We start from the raw sequence: 9,216 nt of genomic DNA on the forward strand, positions 1-9,216 counted from the left end.
ATTTGCTGTGTGTCCGATGTATGTTTGTTAATTTTTTTATAATTGCCATTCTTGCGTTAAAGGCCTTCAGCCGTGATTGTAGTTATTTGCTTAAAATTCTGATTGCGACCACATTGGCTTTTTTAAAAAAATTATTTGCTGTCTGTATTTTGGGTATGTTCGTCAAATTTTTTAATTATAGCTATTTTAGGCGTTAAAGGCCTTTAGCCGTGATTGACGTTACTTGCCTTAAAATTCCGATTGCGACCATATTGACTTATGTTCAAAATTATTGGCTGTCTGTATTGTATGTATTTGTTAAATTTCAAATAATTGCCATTTTTCACCTTAATGGCCGTAAGCCGTGATTGTGGTTACTTGCCTTAAAAGTGTGACTGCGATCTCATTGGCTTGTTTTCAAAAATTATTTATTAAAATAAATGGTGAAATTGCAAAGCAGAGCAATAGTAATTGATTCGGGCCACGTCCACAATCGTAACCCAATCCTGACTTCCTTAATTACCGGGTTTCTTTACTCTCTGCGCTTTGACTAGTTCACGTCAACGTCAGTTGACAACTGAATTTCCTTCGTTAAAGGCTGTTGCAGAACGTAACGATAACAAAACTTAGTGTTACTTCCAGTGTAGGTCGAAATTTAGAACAGAGATTTCTCAAGTCGTGCTTGTTTTAAGCGCCACGAAACTTCCTTTCATATTCTTCATTCACAGGCTGGCCCTTCGTGCGTTTAGTCTGAAAGAGTTGAATATAAAACGAGAATCATTTGAGGGCATGCATGCGAGGCAGCCAGCTCACGGGGCGGCGAGCCATCGCCACGTAGCTGCAGATAATAAAGGTCGCTTGTTTGCCCTGCGAGGGACGGCGGTGCCGCCACGCAGAGGCGCAGCCGTCTCTTTGGCCGTAATTAAATCGTTTCGGCCGCGTGCTCGCCTGTCCGCCCACGTTTTAATTAAGTTGTTGGCGCTGAAACATCTCAAGTGCGGCAGCCAATCGTGCGCTCACGCCGCGTCGGCAGTCGCCGCATCTCGCATCACAGTGCAGCTACATTGCTCCAACCACACCAAGACGTCGCTGCAATTCCAACAGACGTGTGACAATGGAGAGAGTCTCAAATACTACATTTTTACTTTGATGGTCTTCACCTTGTAACCTCCCCACACAAAAATAATAATTAAATGAAATGATGAACCAAGTGTAACCTCCTCTCGGAAATAATAATAAAAAATGAATTTTAGTGTAATCTCCCCACGGAAATATTAAATTAAATGATAAACCATGTGTAACCCCCCACGGAAATAATAATTAAATGAATTTTAAATATTGTAACCTCTGAAAAAAATTGGCTCCCATTTATAATCTCTGTGCAGAAATGCATTCACATTTAATGTTCCCACAAAATTCTTTTCTCATTTAATATTAAGTTCGAAACAGAAAAATTCCTAAACACCAAAATAATAAAAAAATTCAGTAACCTGGTAAATTTTATGACGTCAGCAGCGCTGCGCCTCGGCCCTGTATTCTGAATAAAAAAAGCAAAAATTCTTACCTCAATAAAAACTGCGAATATATCTGCTCTTACATAAAAAATTTTCGGCACAGCTCCGTGCAATGCTGGCCTATGCTTTGTGATTCATGAAAGGAAAGATAATCCATTGAATAAAATCTTTAAATAGAAATGAATGCTTTTTTTTAAAAAAAATTACTTTATATTATAAAAATTATTATTGGGGCATTTTTAAAGAAATTGGATGACAGTTAACATACATTACTAGATATGCGCAAGGCTGCTTCTTTACCTTCTACAATAATACTCATCCTCCAGAGTCCCGACCAGGGCAGACTGCCGACACGCGCAGACACGCGCCGACTACCGCCGACTCACGCAGACTACTGTCGACAATTGCCAACTCACGCAGACTACTGCATACTACTGAAGACTAATGCCGACTAGCGACAAGCAACAACTAACTACATACTGCTCTCTGGTCAGAGACTCTCCTAAGTCTTGCCTGTTGCAGGCAGCGCATACATCGCATACCTCTTACAACCTCATACCTAATTAAATCTCGTGATGATCTCATTTCTGTCGCAAGACATTAGATTTGACCCAATTTCAATCGCTTGCGCTTTAGGTTCGCGGCCTGTTTACTCATATTCTCATTTGACTTTGTGAGTCAATGGACCCCATCCCAAACTTTAAACTCCAAGAAAATCTCAGATATTACCTAGGGATGGAATCTCCACATCAGTATCCAGCGACGCTGTTCGTCAGATTGCTAATGTAATCCCGAATAATACACTACTGGCCATTAAAATTGCTACACAACGAAGATGACGTGCTACAGACGCGAAATATAACCGACAGGAAGGAGATGCTTCCAACCGATTTCTCATACTCAAACAGCAGTTGACCGGCGTTGCTTGGTGAAACGTTGTTGTGATGCCTCGTGTAAGGAGGAGAAATGCGTGACATCACGTCTCCGACTTTGATAAAGGTCGGATTGTAGCCTATCGCGATTGAGGTTTATCGTATCGCGACATTGCTGCTCGCGTTGGTCGAGATCCCATGACTGTTAGCAGAATATGGAATCGGTGGGTTCAGGAGGGTAATACGGAACGCCGTGCTGGATCCCAACGGCCTCGTATCACTAGCAGTCGAGATGACAGGCATCTTATCCGCATGTCTGTAATGGATCGTGCAGCCACGTCTCGATCCCTGAGCCAACATATGGGGACGTATGCAAGACAACAAACAAATGCACGAACAGTTCGACGACGTTTGCAGCAACATGGACTATCAGCTCGGAGACCATGGCTGCGGTTACCCTTGACGCTGCATCACAGACAGGAGCGCCTGCGATGGTGTACTCAACGACGAACCTGGGTGCACGAATGGCAAAGCGTCATTTTTTCGGACGAATCCAGGTTCTGTTTACAGCATCATGATGGTCGCATCCGGTGAACGCACACTGGAAGCGTGTATTCGTCATCGCCATACTGGCGTACCACCCGGCGTGATGGTATGGGGTGACATTGGTTACACGTCTCGGTCACCACTTGTTGGCATTGACGGCACTTTGAATAGTGGACGTTACATTTCAGATGTGTTACGACCCGTGGCTCTACCCTTCATTCGATGCCTGCGAAACCCTACATTTCAGCAGGATAATGCATGAACCATGTTGCAGGTCCTGTACGGGTCTTTCTGGATACAGGAAATGTTCGACTGCTGTCCTGGCCAGCACATTCTCCAGATCTCTCACCAATTCAAAACGTCTGGTCAATGGCGGCCGAGCAACTGGCTCGTCACAATACGCCAGTCACTACTCTTGATGAACTATGGTATCGTGTTGAAGCTGCATGAGCAGTTGTACCTGTACACGCCATCCAAGCTCTGTTTGACTCAATGCCCAGGCTTATCAAGGCCGTTATTACGGCCAGAGGTGGTCGTTCTGGGTACTGATTTCCCAGGATCTATGCAACCAAATTGCGTGAGAATGTAATCACATGTCAGTTCTAGTATAATATATTTGTCCAATGAATACCCGTTTATCATCTGGATTTCTTCTTGGTGTAGCAATTTTAATGGTCAATAGTGTACTTATATTTATGGGTCTCTCATTAACGTACACATGTCAAATAACGCTTTTAGACGTGGTAAGTCAATAAGTTGAATGCTGTGATATTTTCATAGAGTTTAGTGGTGTTGTGCAACTACGGATATTCGACGAGACGAGAAAACACAGGGGCAGGATGTACCGTTGTGTATTAAACATTTGACCTTTTAATTCTATTTACTGCGCGGCGTCAGAACTCCTGCACAATTCAAATGTACCTGTGTTGAAATGTATTTTTGGATGACTGGCTCATTCTGCTACTTCTGCGATAGACCAGCCATCTTAACACCATCCACTGTTTCGTTAATACCAGTAACGGGTGACAACGATAGGACTAAATATCAGGAGATTTTACGTGAAGCTTTTTTAAGACTCTGCCTGTAATTATATCTTTTTTAAAAAATGGTTCAAATGGCACTGAGCACTATGGGACTTAACATCTGAGGTCGTCAGTCCCCTAGAACTTAGAACTACTTAAACCTAACTAACCTAAGGACAACACACACATCCATGCCCGAGGCAGGATTCGAACCTGCGACCGTAGCAGTCGCGCGGTTCCGGACTGCGCGCCTAGAACCGCTAGACCACCGCGGCCGGCTCTTTTTTAAGACTCTGCCTGTAATTATATCTTCGTTTTAACACGAGTAACTACTCATACACCTGTATCACAATCTTAAGAAAGGCCGCTGATGACCACCCAACAATTTAAACCCATCCATCTCTATTTTCTCATTGTGAAAATACAGTTAGCAGTGCGATTACTATTAGTATTGCTATCACAACAACTCCCATCACTATACTTCTTCCATTGGTTCACTCATTCCTTGCAAAAGAAATATATTTAAGGTGATTTAGGACTTTTTGTCACGACTGACCATAACCTGAAATTTTAATGTGACTAGCTGCATCAGCCATATTACTTAGCAATTGGCTCGTAAGTTTTATTCCTACTCAGCGATGCAACATATCAGCAAAGTTATCTCTTGAGTGACTGTGACAGACTGTTGTTGCAGGTGGAAAACTTTGCCACCATGCAGCCAGCTGTGAATGGAAAATGTCTTCTACTGCGTGGTCCCTACCACTCGACTCACTACGATGTCAACCACAGGGATTTTTTAGCCGGAGTAAGAATTCCTCATGCATCTACGGTCACTGTTCTTCTACATCTACATCATTCTCCACAAGTCAAGGAACGGTGTGTGGTGAAGGGTACGTTTTATATCACTAGCTGATTGCCCGTTCACTATTCCACTCACGAATGGCCCATGCGAAGAATGTGAAAGGTGTAAATATTATGAGAAATGGTTATGAAATGTATTTATAATGAGATATCAATTTGTTTGGTATGTTTGCCACTATAAGCATCTTTGATTGCAAGGACACATGAGTGACACACATTCCTTGGCTACCAGAGGTTGTATTACTGACAAGAGCTCGGACGAGCGACTGAATCAGTTGCAGTTGCAGGGAGAGAGGGAGAGAGGGAGAGAGGGAGAGAGAGAGAGAGAGAGAGAGAGAGAGAGAGAGAGAGAGAGATTCTGAGTCGTCGTAGAGTGAGGAGCTCGGATGGTGGACGTGTCGCACAGAGATAATTTTTAAGAGAATTTTATGGAGACACAGTTCGTTTGGAAAAAGATAACTGGCACTGAGCTTATTTGGTGCAAGCGCTAGCTGAGTAATCATTATTGTACGAAGATTTCATTGTGTTGAGGGGTGAATTATTAGTCATGTGTTCCGTATTCTAATTACATTTTTGTGACCACTGCTAGTTAAAAGTATTTCATTAGGAGAGCAAATAATAAATTTCACGTAGTTGTATAATGTGCATAAAAGTAATTTTTATGGTGTACGACAGTGTTGAGGAAAAGTTTTGTCAATGTTAGTATGATGCACTTTTGTGTTATTAAGACTTTAATTTAATTGCAAAATACCCGGTTTATTCATTTACAAATATTGCACTCAAGCTAATTCTCACTGTTGAATGAAACGTAAATGTGGTAAAAATGGAAGAGTCACACTATGCACTGTGGTGGACATGAGCTCTATTTAAAAAAAAAAAGATAATAAAGGGTAATTTACGAAAGCAGTTTAAAATAAAACAAGATAAAGTAGAATGAAATTTTCACTCTGCAGCGGAGTGTGCGCTGATATGAAACTTCCTGGCAGATTAAAACTGTGTGCCGGACCGAGACTCGAACTCGGGACCTTTGCCTTTCGCGGGCAAGTGCTCTATCAACTGAGCTACCCAAGCACGACTCACGCCCCGTCCTCACAGCCTTACTTCTGCCAGTACCTCGTCTCCTACCTTCCAAACTTTACAGAAGCTCTCCTGCGAGTGCTAGTTCTGCAAGGTTCGCAGGATAGCTTCTGTGAAGTTTGGAAGGTAGGAGACGAGGTCCTGGCAGAAGTAAGGCTGTGAGGACGGGGCGTGAGTCTTGCTTGGGTAGCTCAGTTGGTAGAGCACTTGCCCGCGAAAGGCAAAGGTCCCGAGTTCGAGTCTCGGTCCGGCACGCAGTTTTAATCTGCCAGGAAGATTCAAGATAAAGTAGTTCGCCACGCGATGCTTGATTTCAGGTACATGCAGTTCAGCACTTGTTATTTTCCAGTGTGCAGAGCTGAGTCATTACTGAAAGATAAGAAACAATTGTTAGGCTTGAACGAACTTCTCTAGATGAAATCAGGAAAAATTTTAATTTACAAAATTTTGATATAAATTCAGTAGACGTGTTTTTTTTTACAGGGCATATTTTCTATAGGTAACAGTTTGGCATTGTTTGTGAGTGTTTCATGAGGAAGCCATTTGGAGTATTACTGATATCCATTCTTTATATTCAATCTCTTTTATAGATAGCCAGATGCAGTTTAGATTAATTAGTATCACACATACCTAAAGTAATATGCACATATATGTTTATGTTCAAAAGTGTGGTAGCGAAGGCTGTTCTAGAGCAGACTTCAAGGACGAACTGCAATCAGAATTTAAGAGTACTTGCTTTCACATTGCTAGCTAGAGGTATTGTCACACACACAGTTTCCAGTTAACAAGCAAAATCTTGAAATTTCACCTGGTGACCTGCCAGGATAAGACTTCTTGGTATTTTTTTGGTCTTGCAGTTAGATGAAGAGGCTCTGTACAGCAACTGCATTTACAGTGAATCACTATTGATGGGCTTTGATCTTTTGCTTGTATTTTCATGCATTAATAACAAATTTTTGCACACTGCATAGATTTGTATGGTTTTTTGTAAATAATCATAACGGTTTGTGTCAGTATTCACTGACAGTGTTAAAATATTCGTGAGTTTTATTCGTTGTTGCCTACATTTATATTAATATGTCAAGAATGACTAGTTCCAAATGAGGCGGAGAGATTGGGGAAAGGCTGCTTCTAATGAGTTATTAGATAAAAAAATATTAGTGAACTTTTGCTTTCTCAGATTAGTAATTTAAGTGATGTAAGAGTGACAGTGGTAGATATAATCAGCGTGGTCATTTTTCAATACTTAGAGATGAAAGAGAATGCAGTGCCGCACTACTGGAACTGAAGATTGCAAATTGAGAGTGATTGGGAAACCAATAGGCAGGCAATGAGACATCGATGTACTGTGCAAATAATTGGCAATCTAGGAGTAATTTTCACAGTTGGGGAGGTTACCGAGGCAGCAACAGAGAATGCGGCCCATGGAACCAATGATACTACAGTAATGAAAATCATTTTGAACAAAATAATTATGATGAAAGATACAATAAAAATTCGTGACATCAAAGAAGGTTTAGCCCAGAGTAGAATGCTGTGATTATTGAAATCACACCCGGAAATGAGATGGTGCATCACAAAAGTGACATGAGATGCAGCCAACAAATGATATATTTGCTGACACAGAAATTGTTTTATGTTAAATTCAAAATTAGCTGTGACACCTAACAGATATTTAATGTTATTGGGCAAATCGTCAAAGATTTTTGTTGGTGCTTATTGAACTCCTTTCTTAGCCACTGACAGCTTTAGTAATGGGAACCAAAGGTATTTTTCCCTCTAGTGTTGCAGGTATTGACCTCACTGTTCTTCTCAAATCGTAATGCATTATTTACGAAGACTTTTATTAGCGAATATGTTTTGCGACAGTGCAGTTAAAATCTCTGAAGAGGTACCTACATGACCACCGTGTGTGAACACCAGATATCATTCTCACAGATGGCTTTTGTGCCATCAATAGTTTCGTTCTAAGTGACGAGTTGCACTAGGAAATTATTCCACAGGGCTTTACTGAGTGGAAATATGCCAAATACTGCATATCAGGAGGTTAATTTGTTTGTTTTCAAGGTTTGCAATTACACGAAGATCAGAAGTAGCTGAAATTAATTGTTTGAGAAGCTCAGTAATATTATCCTTCCAATTCAAATTTGCATCAAATTGTAAACTGAGAAATCTGGAGAATTCTACTCTACTTACTGACTCCTGCTCATGTGCTCCCTCAACTGTCGGCATGACCCTATTTTGTTGTGATGATGATGAGGTCCCATACACCGAGGAGCGTAGGGGACGATGCGGGAGACCCGCACTGCCGTACTAGGCGAAGTCCTAGCGCAGGTGGTTTGCCATTGCCTTCCTCAGACCGTAATGGAGATGAATGAGGCTGATGAAGACGACACAACAACATCCAGTCATCTCGAGGCAGGAAAAATCCCTGATCCATCCGGAAATCGAACCCAGGACCCCGCGCCGGGGAACCGAGAACGCTTCCGCAAGACCACGAGCTGCGGTTGTACAGAACTGAATATTGCCTTTTTTCTTGAGAATTTAGGGAGGGTTCATTTTTTGATAACCTCTTAATAATCTTTGGAAAACATCATTTACAGGCTCTTCTGTTGCTTTTTCTCTAATGGGGTTTATTCACAATTTCAATAAAATATCCGTTGCGCTAATCAGGGGGTTTGAATACATTAGACCACTGTTGCGGATGTTTGATGTGAGTCGGAGTTTCGTAACTATTTGGGAGTTCAGGATTGTTAGCGTGGGAAAAGATGAGCAGATAGTTAAAATATATTCCTTCTGGGCAGGAGAAACGCCACACCTCTCGTCGACGTCCTCTTATTGGAGACGAGTGGGAAAGAGACCATCCCTCCACATGCCTTAAGCAGTTTAGGAGAGTCGCTCATAACTAAACTAGATGACCGGACGGGACTTTGAACCTCCGTCTTCCAAATGTGAATCAAGTGCCTTGCCACTGACCCGGCGGCACTCGTTGCTGCAAGTGGACGAGAGACAGTGCATTTCTGCTGGCGTCTAGAGCTCCCTGGACCTGCGGTCAACTGGCAGCTCATTACTTAGCAGGAAGTTGCATAGTTACAAACAGCAAATTAAAAAGAAAAGACAGTTACATCGCACTGTGTCCTCTTTGTCGCAGCAGGGAAAAAAGTAAAGCTCCGGTGCAGAATTGCGGAAACCGGTGGAAGGAGACTGATAGTCGTTGTAGCACAAGGCAGGCGAATTCTTGAAGATGCACTTCCAGGCTTTCTGCAGAACCACATTAATTTTATGCCAATGCCCGTAGTGCATATCAAATATAGCCTGCGTGAGTGTGCCTGCCTAATGTTGTCT

At 42.0% G+C, this 9,216-nt stretch overlaps 1 non-coding gene across 1 annotated transcript; it reads left to right on the plus strand.

Moving 5' to 3' along the window:
* Window positions 1-6,051: 6,051 nt before the first annotated feature.
* Trnas-cga lies at window positions 6,052-6,128 on the plus strand. Its single transcript has one exon. It is a non-coding gene; the product is annotated as a tRNA-Ser (tRNA).
* Window positions 6,129-9,216: the final 3,088 nt, after the last annotated feature.

The sequence above is a fragment of the Schistocerca piceifrons genome, chromosome 1 (genome assembly GCF_021461385.2).
Source record: "Schistocerca piceifrons isolate TAMUIC-IGC-003096 chromosome 1, iqSchPice1.1, whole genome shotgun sequence".
Classification (NCBI taxonomy): domain Eukaryota; kingdom Metazoa; phylum Arthropoda; class Insecta; order Orthoptera; family Acrididae; genus Schistocerca; species Schistocerca piceifrons.